Source organism: Heptranchias perlo, chromosome 20, assembly GCF_035084215.1.
Source record: "Heptranchias perlo isolate sHepPer1 chromosome 20, sHepPer1.hap1, whole genome shotgun sequence".
In the NCBI taxonomy this organism is placed as follows: domain Eukaryota; kingdom Metazoa; phylum Chordata; class Chondrichthyes; order Hexanchiformes; family Hexanchidae; genus Heptranchias; species Heptranchias perlo.
The window spans coordinates 39,684,932-39,701,445 of record NC_090344.1 but is presented as its reverse complement, the minus strand read 5'-3'; the positions used below and the strand labels follow the sequence as shown (position 1 = coordinate 39,701,445).

At 40.9% G+C, this 16,514-nt stretch overlaps 1 long non-coding RNA gene across 1 annotated transcript in view; it reads right to left on the bottom strand.

Moving 5' to 3' along the window:
- The window catches only part of LOC137336129 (uncharacterized), a 196,962-nt gene that overhangs the window by 40,484 nt on the left and 139,964 nt on the right, over positions 1 to 16,514 (bottom strand). The window contains exon 3 of the long non-coding RNA XR_010966579.1: positions 5,529 to 5,609. This is a non-coding gene — a long non-coding RNA (uncharacterized lncRNA). The remainder of the gene's footprint in view (positions 1 to 5,528; positions 5,610 to 16,514) is intronic.

The following is a 16,514-nucleotide window of genomic DNA, read 5'->3' as shown; positions in this document are numbered from 1 at the left end:
CTTAGCCGCAGGATAAGGGGTCGGCCATTCAAGACTGAGATGAGGAGGAATTTCTTCACGCAGAGGATTGTGAATCTTTGGAATTCTCTACCCTAGAGGGCAGTGGATGCTCAGTCATTGGGTATATTCAAGGCTGAGATGGATAGATTTTTGGACTCTAGGGGATATGGGGATCGGGCGGGAAAGTGGAGTTGAGGTCCAAAATCGGCCATGATCTGATTGAATGGTGGAGCAGGCTCGAGGGGCAGTATGGCCTACTCATGCTCCTATTTCTTATGTTCTTATGTGGTTGCGTCTATGCAACTAAGTGAATCATCCACGTGTGCAGGAATGTACTGCATTGCAACTGTTAATGATTAAAAACCCATATTGTTGGTGAAATTTCATACATCCCATGTGTGTTAAGCAGCAGGGCCTTAAAATAGAGCTATGTGAATATTAGCCATCAAACTCTGAACCTGCTCATATGAAATTCCTTTTGTCCTCCACTTTGATGGAGGTGATAGCCAGTTTAAAATAAACAGATTAACGTCTCTGTTAAAATAACAGAAAGAGGACTTCATATGGATCTGTTACCTATTCGGCCACGAAGAATCACACAGCATAACTTCAATGTCCTAGCTTGTAGCAAATCAAAAAACGTGATATCGTAATTCCCGTGTAAATACATCGCTGCATCATTTTCATCTGATGGTACGATGTACATGATGGGTGAACAGAGGGTAGAAGGTTTGTTAAGCATCGTTTCATGATGACAGCATCTCCTTATTGAATCAATTCAATAAAATGTTGGGGACCTTCCAGGTCACTCAGCCTTATCTTAGATGATGAAGTCACTGCTTAGCTTTTAACAGTAGGTCTGACCCTCCCATAGCAGACACAATATTTACATTATCCTGACACCACCAGCTGAGCTAAAATTCTTGCTGCTCGATGTCTTTGAAAGAGCCTCGCAGGAGGTTGCCTGAAACCTAGGTCAGATAATGGAAAAGATTGCAGTGTGCCTGTGTCCCAGACTGTAGTCGTGAATGATAAAGACTCGATGACTTACATTGAGAAACACTTTGCAAGGAGTTTTACACATACACTCCCCATGCCCATCCCATCTCTGGAGGAGTCAGAGTTCTTTCATTTCTAATTTACTCAAATTGGACAGGTGGCACGACAGAAAATTGACAAACAATTCCCACGTGCAACCAATAAATACAGCAATATGAATGTTGCGCATTCTCCAGGAGGGTATTTTTCCTGGCTTTTAAAGCTTATGTATATTTTTGGAAACAAGAATATATCACAGGATCACATGAGAGAGAGGCCATTCAGCCCATCCAAAGAAAAAACCCAAATCACATCATCCAACTGTTTCTTAAAGGAGTACAAGGTTTTTGCCTCCACTACCCTGCCCGGAAGGCCATTCCACCTGCTGATCACTCTTTGTCTGAGAACTTCCTGATATCTGTCCTAAATTTCTTTCACCAGTTTGAACTTGTATCCCATTGTCCTACCATCACAGTTTAATTTTAAGTAGTGCTCTGGTGATTTAGTGGTGCAGGTAATGTATGTGTAACCGTGCAGCATATTGTAGCACCAATATCTGTGCAACGGAGCAATGGATTGTCGGTTCATGCCATCTCCTTGGCCAGCTCCCCATGCTCCCTATCCAGCCTAGTCGCTCACACCTCCCTCAACAGCTCCCCAGACTCCCTATCCAGCCCGTTCCCTCACACCTCCCACATTCCCAATCCAATCCATTCCCTCAAATCTCCCTGAACAACTCCCACATTCCTCCCCACGCTATTCCCTCAACTTTCCCTGAAAAGCTCCCACACTACTCTCTCTCACAACTCGAACATAATTTCAGAATAGCTTTGCAGAAACTCAGAGCAAATTGCTTGGACGAAGAGATCCAAAAAAAGGTAAGAAAACAGAAAAGGCCCTTAAAAGATTTTGTACAACAATTCCTACTAGTTGGAATGAAATTCTCCTTCCAGCCCATTAACAACCATCTCACATTGCACAGTCAAGATAAACCATAATTAATCTTTGTACCCTGTCTGAAATGCTATAGTAAGAGAATTTTAAGCAAGGGATCAGTAAGCTACAACACTTCTCTAATTACTCTCCACTTCGGCACCTCTCAGCGCCCGATTTCATCAAAAAACCAAAGGGTCGTGGTTTCATCAAAGGACAGGGCTTTTTAGGAAAATGCAGCCTCTCTCTTTCTGGCATTGGTGACAATGCAACAAGACGTGAAAGAAACAGGACACTGTGAGCCAGGCCGCAAAGGGTAATCCACCTCAATAAATCTGAAAATACATGATCCAGGGATCAGCTACATTTTTTAAAAGCTCATTTGTGGATTGTAATTTTGACAGAAAAAAAAAGACATTGCATTTGCACTTTAATCTTTTTCCCTCCAACTTTCTTCTCTCATCTTCTTAACGTGCTGTCACTTTCTGTGGTACAGCTCAATGGGCACCTATACCTCACCCGAATGGGCGTTCTGTTTGCGTGAGCCGAGACGATGAGTTTCGGCAGGCTAATCAATCATGAGTGTTTCACCACCAAACCCCATTCAGTCCTCACAGAACATCGACAAATTATGCCTCCATTGACTCACGCTAATACCACTTCTGCCGTTTAACCATCTTCTGTTTTCCATTCAAGCACTTTGCAGTGTAAGCATGTGAGATGTTTCCACTCTCCAATATCCAAGTTGGATATCAGAGGAGCTACCTTGTCTACCTATGCGCGTTATTAAATATTCCCATCGGTCCGTGCGAAACACATGATTATCGTCAAGTCTGCCAGGATTGGTCCAGGGAACCACAAACTCGCCAAGGCTTCTTCGACATCATCTCCTAAACTCGTGACCTCCACCGCCTAGAAGGACAAGGGCAGCAGGTGCATGGGAATACTATCACTTTGAGGTTTTCCTCCAAGTCACACACTATCCGGACTTGGACAGATACCTTCATCGTCGCTGGGTCAAAGTCCTGGAACTCCCTACCTAAGAGCACTGTGGGAGTACCTTCACCAACATGGACTGCAGCGGTTCAAGAAGAAGGCTCACCACCACCTTCTCAAGGGCAACTAGAGATGGGCAACAAATACTGGCCTTGCCAGCAACGCCCACATCCCGAGAATAAATTTAAAAATAAAATAATGGTCCAACAAGTATGATCGGCAGGGCTCTGGACCAATCACGTAACATACTTAAAGAGACGCAATGAGAAAAACACTGGACAGCAATCAAAAAAATAAATAAAACCAACACCATTATAGCTCCAAGAGCCTGCTCAATACCGGCCCAGGCCTCTGCCTGCCTTCCTGGCAACTGCTGGCTTTCCCTTGACTCTGCGTAACTCTCCGGCAGCACCTTACAAGTCAACCACACATGAAGGGTTCAGATGCCACCATAAATCACAGGATTGAAGCCCAGGTGTTTTATAAAAATATCATCTTAACCTTGAGATGTGTCAATTCACTGGAATACTCAGTGGTTCCATACAACACCCAGAACCACAGTAGCCTCTTAACATTTTCTTTTCCCAAACAACAGGGACAACACAGAGATAAAGCTGATCCAAGTAGAAAGCAGTCACTTTCTTGGGTGCCACAGCATTTGATAAGGAAAATTATTTTACCATCACTACAAATGAATATCCGATCTTCCACAAAGTATGGATTAAAACACAATTTCTCCATAGCATTAATGTCAGCTTGGCTCAGTTGGTGGACTCTCGCCTCTGAGTCAGCAGATTGTAGGCTCAAGCCCCACTCCAAGACTGAAGTACATAACAGAGGATAATACTGCAGTGCAGCACTGAGGGAGTGCTGCATTGCCTTGGGTGCTGTCCTGAGAATAAGATGTTAAGATGTAAGCCTGTGGTTCAGGTTGACATTAAAGATCCCATGGAACTTCTCAAATAAGGGCAGGGATTTCTCCTGCTGTCCTGGCCGACCATCATCTAAAAATAACATCAGCTAGTCATTCACATCATGGCCGTTTGTGGGATCTTGTTGTGTACAAAGTAACGGCTGCATTTGCCTGCATAACAGTCACAGTAATTTATTGCACGTGAGGGGCTTTAAGACATTTCTGAAGGATGTGACATGCTATATAATATATGTAAGTCTTTCTTTCATCATGTTGGCGTTTTTGTTTTGAACAGGAAACAAATCACAATAGCAACAGGCAAAAAAAAAAAGAGGGCTTCAGTGCCGGGACTGTGGCACTTAATTTCACCTCTCATCTTATATGGTCTTACATTTGGCTTCAATCGCCAGCATAGCCAAATCGCTCAATTTAATTATTATTAACCAAAGTAAACTGACCTTGTTGGAAAAAAGATATCAAAATGGAAGCCGACTCATTATTTAAGTCTCTTTTATCTTTTGATCATATAATTTAATATTGAAAATTAATCCATTATGAATTGAACTCGTAGCCTAAGGGTAAGCAATACCCATCTGACCCTGTTCAGTGTAATTGATTCCAGAATGATAGGTTTCAGCTCCACTCTGGGCTGTGAGCATCTGTACTAGAAGGCATTAAGAAATAGCATTTTAAATAGTTTACCAAATGAGAATTAGGGCTCATATGAAAGCCGGTTTTAGCCAGAAATACAGTGAAACCCTCTTTAAGAAGATGTGCAGTAAATCCCTTCCCTCCTCCCCTGAGATCAGCCTCGTAGATAGTCTAAACCTTTCCTTAACATAGTTCCAAGTTTGATAAGATCATTTCCCTCTTTTGATAAACTTTTTTGAAAGGCAAAATTGAATTGACGTTGGAAGACTTTGATGCTTTGTAACACTAAAGGCCCTCGATTTATTCCGCACGGACCGACATTCAATTTTTTGGGGGGGCCTGTCCATTGTGCAAGTTGTCTAATTTGCCCGTCTTATGTCAGACCATGGGACTGGACAAATAGGTTTTATGAATTTTACATGAAACAAAAACAGATGCTGAAAAGGGGTTTGCTGCACTGCAGTAATAGGTGGACAGAAACTGAATGGGAAATGTTCTTCAAATAAAAATTTGTAAAAATAAAGAGGGAAATATCACTTTAATAAAAGGTTTATTCAACTTTGCAAATGTTCACAAGAAAATGTTATTATTGGGGGGGAAGGGTAAAGGCAGGACGGAAAAAACTGAGACTGGAATGATATTTAAAGGTGCTTTTATGTTAAAAACTGCAGCGGATGTCAATGGTGCAAATATAAATCCTTTAGCATGGGTCTTATGGGCTGCCGCTGGATTCATTAGTTCTGCTTCTCCACAGTGCATGGTAGAGAATGGCACTGGGAGGAAAGGTGAATAGGGGAACAGTGTCATAGGGACGCCAGTTTAGTGCTGCTCGCCCAAAACTATACTGCAGTATAATAGTAACTACACTTCAAAACTACTTCATTGGCTGTAAAGTGCTTTGGGACGTCCCGAGGCTGTGAAAGGCGCTGTATAAATGCAAGCCTTTCCTTTTCTTTCTTTAAAGGCATCTGCAATGAGAATGGTTCTGTTAACTCACCTTAAAAGGTATCGGAGAGACCTTTCTTTCTCTGTGAAGGTGGCTACTTTCCTTTGCCAAGTCATGCTTTGCGCTGCTTTCCTGCAAAAGAAAAAAAGTTGCAGACAAAATTCCCGATTATTTTGCTGTAGAGGACCAACTGCTGGGGCAGTGTACTAGCTCAGCGTAGCATGCAACATCATGAAAAATGGGGAGATAAGTCCATAAACGCATCAGGCGCACATTAAATTTTCCACATTATTGGTAAGAAAATTACCCAGTTACCCAGGCAACCATTGGGCAACCAATTTGAGACTGGCATTGTTGGCGGAGACCAGCAATTTGCCCACCTACTTGGCTGGGTATGACATTTCGCACAGAAACACAGAGAGGAGAGAAAATGCTACCCACTTAAGCCAAAACACTTGGGCTACAAATGTAAAACAGTCATTTTTTTTTTAAATGAGAAAGTGAGCCAGTCATTTAATGCTGGGTGCATCGGACACATATTTTCCAATCTCCACATTTCCGTCACCAAACAATAGTTAAAATTTGATTGGCTTTAAGTTGTAGTACAGCTGCAAAACAATCTTGAAAAAAGAAATACAGCCAGTCATTTAATGGCCATTGCTTCTGACCTGCAGACTGGAATTGGCGATTGTGATGAGTCACAGACAAGGGCAATCACTAAAACTTTATTTGATTGCCTTAAGGAGTCAGAGAGCAATTTGGTGAATTGACCGCAGGTGTTTTGCCTCTCCCAAGAGATAGCGTGGTTAGGGGTAGGTAAACAATGTGCCAGGTTGCACTGTTGAGTGGACGGTCTCATGGTCGTTTCTCACCCTTCTTTTTGCATGGTCATATGTAAGCCACTGTGAGAACTAGATTTCTGTTTGACTTTCAATCATTAGCTTTGGTTACAACTGTTAATTCTGCTGAATCAGAAGATTCTGGGTTTAATCCTACTCCAGGGCTTGAGCATACAGTCCAGGCTTGTTAAAGGTGCCATCCTTTGGCCCAGATGTTAAAACCAGCCCCATCTGCCTGTTCCAGTCGTTAAAGATCCCAGAGCAACATTTGAAGAAGAGCAGGAAGATTCCCCACTGTTCTGGCCAACATTCCTGTCTTAACCTGCACAACCAAAACAGATTAACTGGTCATTTACCACATTTATGTTTGAGGAATCGTAATGTGTGCAAAGCAACTGCTGTGTTTGCCTACATAACAAAAGTCACTCGTTTCAAAGTAATTCATTGTATATGACATGCTTTCGAATGTTTCTGAGAGATGTGTTGAAGTACTATATATGTGCAATTATTTTCTTTTGGCATTTGCCAATGTTACAGGGAACATATGAACCAATGATGCATTATGATTCACTTTGATTACTTTGTCGGTTCTTTTTCGGACCAAGTGTTGGAAACCACTGAAAACTCTTCAACTAGCGAAGGAAAGAGGAGATCAAGTGAGGAACTTGGCTGGTTACAATCTTGAATTTTATTTGAAAATCAAAAGCTTGTGATTTTCAAATAAAATTGTTGGACTATAACCTGGTGTTGTAAGATTCTTTACATTTGTCAATGCCAGTCCATCACCGGCATCTCCACATCATACAATCTTGAAAGAAGGAGAATAATTTTTTCCAAAAAAATTAACCATATTCATAAGAGTACAGTCCACAGTTGTACACTGCTCTGTGTTACACATCCTTTGGGAAGAGAGTAAAGCCAAAAAAGTGCACGTTATGTTTCTCAGTGACCTCGGGATAAGAGTTCCTCTGGTCTCTGTGACGATACTGTGAATGTATTTGTGAAATTTCCTCTGTTCGTTATTTCTCGTGATATCTAAGGGGACATCGGGACATGTTTACAATTTCTCCAAGAGCATTGAAGGGAAGAAACTTTTAAAAACGCATGCACCATGTCGTGACACAGCAATCAGAGAAATTCTCACAGCCTCAGTGAGAACTGATGTAATGATGTGTTTGAAGGTGATTCATGGCGTTGTACATTGTGTTTGTATGTGAATAATAAAAGCCTGTAGCCAATCACTTTTATGATAATTGCAGCAGAATGAAATAAGTAGACATGAAATAACAGACAAACGGTGCAGTGTTTCAAGAGAGGAAATTGTTGGAGGGGTTAGGACAACATCAAACTCCCAGGAGCCAACGGATGTCAGTAAAACCTCAACACTGAGTCACTTTGAATTCACTGAGATTTTGTCTTATAAAGAATGCACATTAAAAAATAATTTTCATAGGAAAACATAGTCTGTGGTTTCTTATCATGTATGTTTGTTTTTCTTGTCTCACCTCTTTTTTAAAAAATATGAAGAGAATCATTGGAAATCCAAACAGGAAAACAGTCAAGCATATAATAATTAACAGTCGAGGTATGGTAATGGGCAGTTCATTCTTCAAAGAGAAATATGGTATTCTGGGTTATTTTTTGGTGCAATACTAAATTTTCTTAACATGGTACTATTGGAGAATACACTGACAGCACAATAATCCACCCACCATGGCTACCCTGATCCTGAGCCATGTTCAACCACTGTAAAAATATGTACAACTATGCTGGCTCATTTTTATGTGGTGTGTTCATTGAGTGCAATAATGTTGGTGTAAAGTATGCAAAAAGGAAATAAAGATGATGCGCTGAATTGATATAACATCTCGTAAATTGTACTGTATTACAAAGTCCATTCCATAATGTATTAACAGGGTATGGTAGCCTAATGGTTATAGTGCTGGATGAGCTACCTACAGGTCATGAGTTCAAATCCCACTATGGCAAGTTGTGGAAATAAATTCAATAAATCCAGTAATTTGTGGGCTGGCATGAAAGCTGCTGGATCATCACAAAAGCCCATCTAGTTCATTGGAATCATAGAATCTTACAGCACAGAAGGAGGCCATTCCCCCCATCATGCCTGTACTGGTTCTTTGAAAGAACTGTCCAATTTCGTCCCACACCCCAGCTTTTTCCCCATAACCCTGCAAGTTGGTCCTCTTCAAGTACATGTCCAATTGCTCTTTGAAAGTTCCTATGGAATCTGATTCCACCACCCTTTCAGGTGGTGCGTTCCAGATCTTAACAACCCACTGTGTAAAAAAAATTCTCCTAATTTCCCCTCTAGTTCTCTTGCCAATTATTTTAAATCTATGACCTCTGGTTACCGACCCACTTGCCAGAGGAAACAGTTTCTTCCTATTTGCTCTATTTGAACCCCTCATTATTTTCAATTCCTCTATTAGGTCGTCCCTTAACCTTCTCTGCTCTAAGGACAACAATCCCAGCTTCTCCAATCTCACCACATAACTGAAGACCCTCATCCCTGGTATCGTCCTGGTAAACCTCCTCTATACCCTCTCCAAGGCCTTGACATCGTTCTTGAAGAGTGGTGCCCAGAATTGTACACAATACTCCCCCTGAGGTCTAACCAGTGATTTGTAAAGGTTTAGCATGACTTCCCTGTTTTTGTATTCAATGCCCCTATTTACAAAGCCAAGTATCCCATACGCTTTCATAAGAACATAAGAAATAGGAGCAGGAGTGGGCTATATGGCCCCTGGAGCCTGCTCCACCATTCAATAAGATCACGGCTGATCTTTGACCTTAACTCCACTTTCCTGCCTGATCCCATAGCCCTTGATTCCCCGAAAATCTAACTATCTCAGCCTTGAGCATATTCAACGACTTAGTATCCACAGCCCTCTGTGTGAAGAAATTCCTCCTCATCTCAGTCTTAAATGGCTGACCCCCTTATCCTTAGACTATGCCCCCTTTCTTAACCGCCTTATCAACTTGCCCTGCCACCTTCAAAGATTTGTGAATATGCACCCCCAGGTCCCATTGCTCTTGCATCCCCTCAAAATAGTACCATTTAGATTAAACTGCCTCTCCATGTTGTTCATCCCAAATTGCATCACTTCACACTTACCCGCATTAAATTGCATCTGCCATTTCACCAGTCCATTTCACCAGTCTGTCTATATCCTCCTGAAGTCTCCGACTATCCTCCTCACTATTTACTATGTTGTCAAGTTTTGTATCATCCGCAAACTTCAAAATTGTACTCCATATACCCAAGTTCAGGTCATTTATATATAACAAGAAAAACAATGGTCCTAATACCGATCGCTGGGAGACCCCACTGCATACTTCTCTCCAGTCAGAAAAACATCTGTTCTTTGCTTCCTATCCCTTGCCAATTACGTACCCAAGTTACCACCGTTCCTTTAATCCCATTTTCGGAATAAGTTTGTTATTTGGTTCTTTATCAAATGCCTTTTGAAAGTCCACATATACAACAGCTACTGCACTACCTTCATCAACCCTCTCTGGTACTTCATCAAAGAACTCAATCAGGTTAGTCAGATATGATTTGCCTTTCACAAATTGGTGCTGGCTGTCCCTTATTAACCTATGCTTCTGCAAGTGAGAATTAATTTTGTCCTTGACAATGACCTTCAGAAGTTTTACCCCACTGACATGAGACTGACTGGCCTGTAGTTACCAGGTTTATCCCTCTCCCGTTTTTTGAATATAGGTGTTACATTTGCAGTTCTCCAGTCCTCTGGCACCACTCCCATATCCAAGGAGGATTGAAAGATTGTGGTCAGAGCTTTTGCTATTTCTACCCTTGCTTCCCTCAGCAACCTAGGATGCATCCCAAGTGGATCGGGTGACTTGTTAACTTTGAGTGATGCCAACCTATTTAGCACCTCCTTTCTATCTGTTTTTATCCTATCCAATATCTCTACTCCCCCCCTCATCTACTGTGACATTAACTTCATCATCTTCTTTTGTGAAGACAGATGCAAAGTACTCATTCAGTACCTCAGTCGTGTCCTGTGCCTCCACAAGTAGATTTCCTTCTTTGTTCCTAATCGGCCCCACCATTCCTTTAACGTCCTTCACGGAGGCATCTATCACCCCTACCCGATTTGGCCAACATGTGACTCCAGTCCCACACTACGTGTTTGACTCTTAATATCCTCACGGCAACTAGGGATGGGCAATAAATACTGCCTTGTCAGTGCTTCCCACATCTCAAGAACAACAACAATAAAGTTCCAGGGGGTAAGTACAGAATGTAATATAACTTTATCCCCCAAATCCTGTGGATTTAGAAATGCTGCTGAGGGGCAAAGAGAGGTCTGTGATATTTTCTAGCTTTGATGGCCTGGGATGGTCTTTTCCGGTCCTGTGTAGTCATCTGTTCCCCCTGTGTTTTTTCTGATTATGTAGCTCTGCTTTCCTTCAATTGGTTGGGAAACTGGACTGAACCATTTTGTGGCTTCACCAGTCACGAAGAAAACTGCATATTCTTCAGATACAACACTCGAGTTACGGAAAGCAGACATCCAGCATTAGAGCAATTGTATATTTTAAAAACAAAGATAAATTCAATACTTAAGCCTTCAAATTAGACTGTTCAAATATTAGTTTAAGGAGGCTAAACACATTCGTATAAAACCCCTTCATCTATTTTAACAGAGGCATTAACATGTTTAAAATAAGTGGGTAAATGCCTCCTTAAAAATAGTGGCTGAAATAATTTTGTATGAGTGTGTTAAAATTTTATATGCACAGTGTACTTTCAAGGCCATAGAGAGTTAGAAATTACTTTTAAAACCATAAATGTTTTATTGGATCAGAATTACTGTAAAGTAATTAATTAAAAATGATACATTTAACTTCTAATTTACGTTCTTGCTCTTGAATATCCCAAATAAACAAAATCCTCTCTGGCAATTAAACTGCTATCAAGAGTCGATCTTTCAATTACACTTTAACTTCATTCCAACTCAATCAGTGTGTTGCCGGTCTCCCATCTTCCACCCTCCACAAGCTTGAGCTCATCCAAAACTCTGCTGCCCGTATCCTAACTCGCAGCAAGTCCCGTTCACCCATCACCCCTGTGCTCGCTGACCTACACTGGCTCCCGGTCCAGCAACACCTCGATTTTAAAATACTCATCCTTGTTTTCAAATCCCTTCGTGGCCTCGCCCCTCCCTATCTCTGTAACCTCCTCCAGCCCTACAACCCTCCGAGATCTCTGCGCTCCTCCAATTCTGGTCTCTTGCACAGCCCCGATTTTAATCGTTTAACCATTGATGGCCGTGCCTTCATCTGCCTAGGCCCTAAGCTCTGGAATTCCCTCCCTAAACCTTCTTTAAGACGCTTCTTAAAACCTACCTCTTTGACCAAGCTTTTCGTCACCTGTCCTAATAACTTCTTAGCTGGCTCGGTGTCAAATTTTGTTTGATAACGCTCCTGTGGAGTGCCTTGGGACATTTTACTATGTTAAAGGCGCAATATAAATGCAAGTTGTTGTTGTTGAGTACCAGTTACCCAACTCATTCCAGTAATAGGAGGCAAATTGCTCCGGTTGCTATATGTAGGGACATGACAAATGTGTTCACAAAATGCACATTTACAATTTCACTGGAGATACCGACCAGAAGGGATCTTTACAGATGCAGTTGCAATGTCCTTGCACAGAGTGACCAGAGAATCCATCCCTCGTTGTGCTTTATAGAAATTAAAAGAAATGTTGCAATAACTGGATGACTGAAATAAAAGCAGGAATTGCTGGAAATACACAGGTCGGTCTGCATCTGAAAGAGCAAAGACCGGGTAACTTTTTGGGAGTGATGGAAGGATTTACACCCGATATGTTAATCATCCTTTCTCCTTCGGGTCAATCTGATGTGCATTTCCAGCATTTTCTGTTTCTATCTGAATTTTCTAAACATTTTGCTTAACTGGAAAATATTTTGTGACGTGCAACAAATGGAAAGCAAAATTGCAAGGTCAACGCATTTCAAATTCCTGCAAAAGCATGGTCCTTACCGCATCAAACTATGAACTCCAGAAGAACTGGCTCTATCATAACATTTGTTTAAACCAAGGTGATATGGGAATGTGAAAAATAGTCCCATGACCCACAATTGACTGGGCTAGCAAAACAATTTGCTTCTGAAACACAAATAGGTGGAGCAGCTTTTCCCATGTGCAGCAATGTGGAATGTATTTCATTGGAACCAAATTAGATTACACCATGACCTCGGAGGATATGCAATATGTGAGCAAGCAGCAATTACCCAATGTTTTTCAACAATCACTTAAAGGGAAACTACATTCCTGGAAAAAAGTGTCCTGCAAATTTTCAGGGGTTGACGTCACACCGTGTGATATTAGCGGTGAAGTAATTAACGCATTTGTCTGAAATTCCTGTGTCTGGTACATAATGAACAAAGGAATTTTGAAGCACGATGCCTGATACCAATATCACACAGCATCATTTCAACCCCTTTCTCATTTGTTTACAGACATCAAACAAGATGAATTAATTAGCATCAAAGGACACTGTCACTTCATGGGCACCTACTATCATTACAATGAACAGAAGGATCTCCTCCCTCCCAAAATAAAAGGCTTGACAGACTTCTTTTCCCCCAAAAAGTCAATGCCTCTTTAATATAACCACATCCCTGTAATACTGAGAATACAAAACTGACAAACAATTTATAAGACAGCTGGGAGTTGGCTTGTGTTGCTTCAGCATTCATGCAATATCCTGCACCACTGGGCATTGAGTCACTAACTAGAAATGTTAATGAAGGATGTGCTTCAGATGGCTTTGCAGTAGGAGAACAAACAGGAGACAGAAGCAGTATGAACAGAAAAGAAACAAGACTTGTCAACCCTCTTTGGGAGTGTATGACTTTCTCCAGTCATTACATGAGTAAGATCCCATCAAAATGTTTGGTAAACCCTTCAAAGAAAGAAAGAAATTGCATTTAGATAGCAGCTTTCCATGTCCTCAGGACATCACAAAGTGTCTCACAGGCAATAAATTACTTTTAAAATATGGTCACTGTTGTAATGTAGGCAAATGCTGAGCCAATTTGCACGCAGTTAAGTCCCACAAACAGCAATGAGATAAATTACCAGATAATCTGTTTTGTAATGTTCGTTGAGTCATAAATTTCGGCCAGGACACCAGGAGTGTGTCTGATGCTGATAGTCTAACCAAGTTATTCTTTCCCCAAATATTTTTACCAAAAAAGGTTCACCCTAAAGATTATGAAAGGAGCATTTTCACATTTGGACATCACTTGTAAGAAGTGTGCAGCAATTATGCTGTGCAAAGATCAGCATACAAACCCTTAATGCATTCAACAACTTACATTTCTATAAACGTCCAAGGCACTTTGCGGAATAGAAACACCAAGCCAGGAGGGACAGTTTAGAAGTGGTGATTGATGGCTTGGGAGAAAATGAGAATTTCCTTAGCTTGCTATCCTAACAGAGGTGTTAAAGATTTATTTTAAAGTCAATCCAATAAGGAAAAAATCTATAGTAAACACAGAGAGAACACATTTCATGCAAGACTGTGTTGCTAAATCTTTTGTCACCCACACTGAAGCTTGTTTTCCTTAACTCAAATCTTCCTTGAGACAGCTTCAGACATTTTCTACATTTGTGTATATGTGCATGCCTATATCATGTGCCCTTCTGGAATACGGTCACAGTTATGCCATGAATGGAATAAGCTATTACTGTAACAAAACGTGAAAAGGTGTTGCAAGCGCCCAACAAGCTGGACAGCATCTGAATGAGAAAAATAGGTTCACAGTTTGGTTGCGTCTCTTCATCAAGCACTGCTACGTCACATTAATGGTGTCATTTCTGGTGAAGGGTCCTACCCAAAATACTAACCAATTCCTCTTTCAGATGTTGATTTATCTGTTATGTATTTCTAGCATTTTCTGTTTTTATTGCAGATTTCCGGTATATATCTCTTCAGTTAGTTATTACTCGTTTACTAATGATAATCTGGCTAATGGCAGGCTCACTTACACCTCAGCCTAAAGTACGCAGAGATACCAATCAGTTTGGACTTGTGCTTTAAAAGAGGACTATAATTTCAAGACAAGCACTGTGATTTCTGGTCCAGGCCAGTTCAAGGTTCAGTTTAAGGGCCAAGGACAGTGTAATGGAATCATATTACATAGTGCATGAAAAAGCTCCTACCCTTGAACTGCTGATAACCCTTATATGACCATATGTCCCCTGTTAAAAAAACATTTCTGTTGGCTCAAGGAGCTCCTACTTCTTTTAGTTGGCCTGCATTGCTGTAGGGTATATTATAGTTGTGGGCTAGCATTTCTGGGCAATTCTTCTTTGTATAAAGGGACCGACAATGTCTGAGTAGTAAATCACTGAGCACTGGAGAAGCTCTGCAAGCATTGTTCAACTATTGCAATGCTACCATCACCATCATATAATAGTCAACAGGGTGATATGCCTTGGGTATAAACCAATGGGCCAGCTGGGGATGTGGAGGTCCCAGGTTTGTCAGTGCTGGTTTGTAACTTTCAAAGCGATTGCTGCAAGCATTAAATTTGATGTTTTGTGTTAGATTCCCAGATGTGTATCTCAGTGTGTATCTAATTAGAAAGTTTACATTTTCTAACTTTCTAAACACACGTGATAATCAGATAATAATTGAAAGCTGTGTTGATTTCAAAATTCAACTTAGTTGATTTTTCAAAGTCAAATTAGAATGAGAAATGATACGTGTGTGTGTGTGTGTGTGTGTTACCTGGTCTGGCCTACATGTGACTCCAGTATGTGATTAACTCTTAATGCTATCAGGGCAATTAGGAACAAACAATAAATGCAGACTTCCTCGTTTTGCCCACACCCTGTTAATAAATTAAAAAAACAATTTTCGTCCTATCACTTCTTAATTTGTTCGCAACTAATTTTTGTTTTGTTATTTTCAACAGTGGTTCTCAGCTCCTGTTTAATTCTTCCTGCTCCATCTTTCAACAATAAACATCTGCATATCCATTTAAAAAAACAACAAAAAATATTGGATTCATTCTGGCCAACAGCAGCCATGTGTTAATTGTATCCGTATGATTTACATCAATAAGTGTTAATTGTATTCAGATGGTTCCTATCAATTGGGGACTCTGTTGTATCCGTTTAAATGAGAGCTTATCTAGGGTGTGGAGTGGGTAATGTGGATCTCTGTGAATAAGGGCTTGGAAGCAACTGAAGATCAGGTTCCAGGGCTATCCAATTTGTTACACCATGCAGGTCCAGAGCCTGATCTGGGATCTGGGATCTGAAGCAAACACAGGAACAGTGCCATGATACCAAATGGCTGCATTCTAGTGCTTGGTGCACATGAGAGGGAGTGCAGCGGGTTTAATTGCTGCAATGTATTGAACACCAAGCCATCAGTGAATATCACTCACTCGAGACTTATTCCATAATGCCTCGCTGCAGATTGCCTCAGATATTCAACCACAGAAGTGTGTGGAAGACAGGAAGATGTACAGCATGGTAAGGATGGGCGAGGAGAAGAATAGGAACTCTGGAAATGGAGCAGAAACCAAAGTCAAGGCTGCCTTTAGGGGTACAAGTTGGTGAGTGTGTGTTAAGATGCAATGGGTAATTCTATTGTTATTTTTCTTCTAATTTGTATGTGTTTAGTATGTTACAGGCGTTATTGGTTGGGGTATATAGTAAAGTCAGTGAGAAACAAGATTGGCGCTAGTTGCTTTTCCTACCTGCTTGCATCTGAGCTAATCACATGGTTGTTTGAGCCAATCAGAAAAGTGTGACAGATTTTATTTTACACGCACTCTAGATGCAAGACTTTTAATCATACAGGCAGAGCAGATTTTAAAAATTAACTTCCGCCACAAACAAATTGTTAAATTTGTTTTTGCCTTCAAACAGATTCAATGTGAAAATGCTCACTCTCTGGGTTTTTAGCACATATTTTTCCAGCCTTAGCTAATCTCTTGCATTAAGCATCAGCAACTTAAGATCCATGTTTAACTGCCTGCCGATTCAAAGAACAAGAAAATACCTTTGTTGACCTTGTTGCTTTCAAAAACAGCCAAACCCTCTTTCATGTGATTACAGGCAATCTGATGTGTTCAGCATTCACACAGTGGAGGGAACAGAAAAG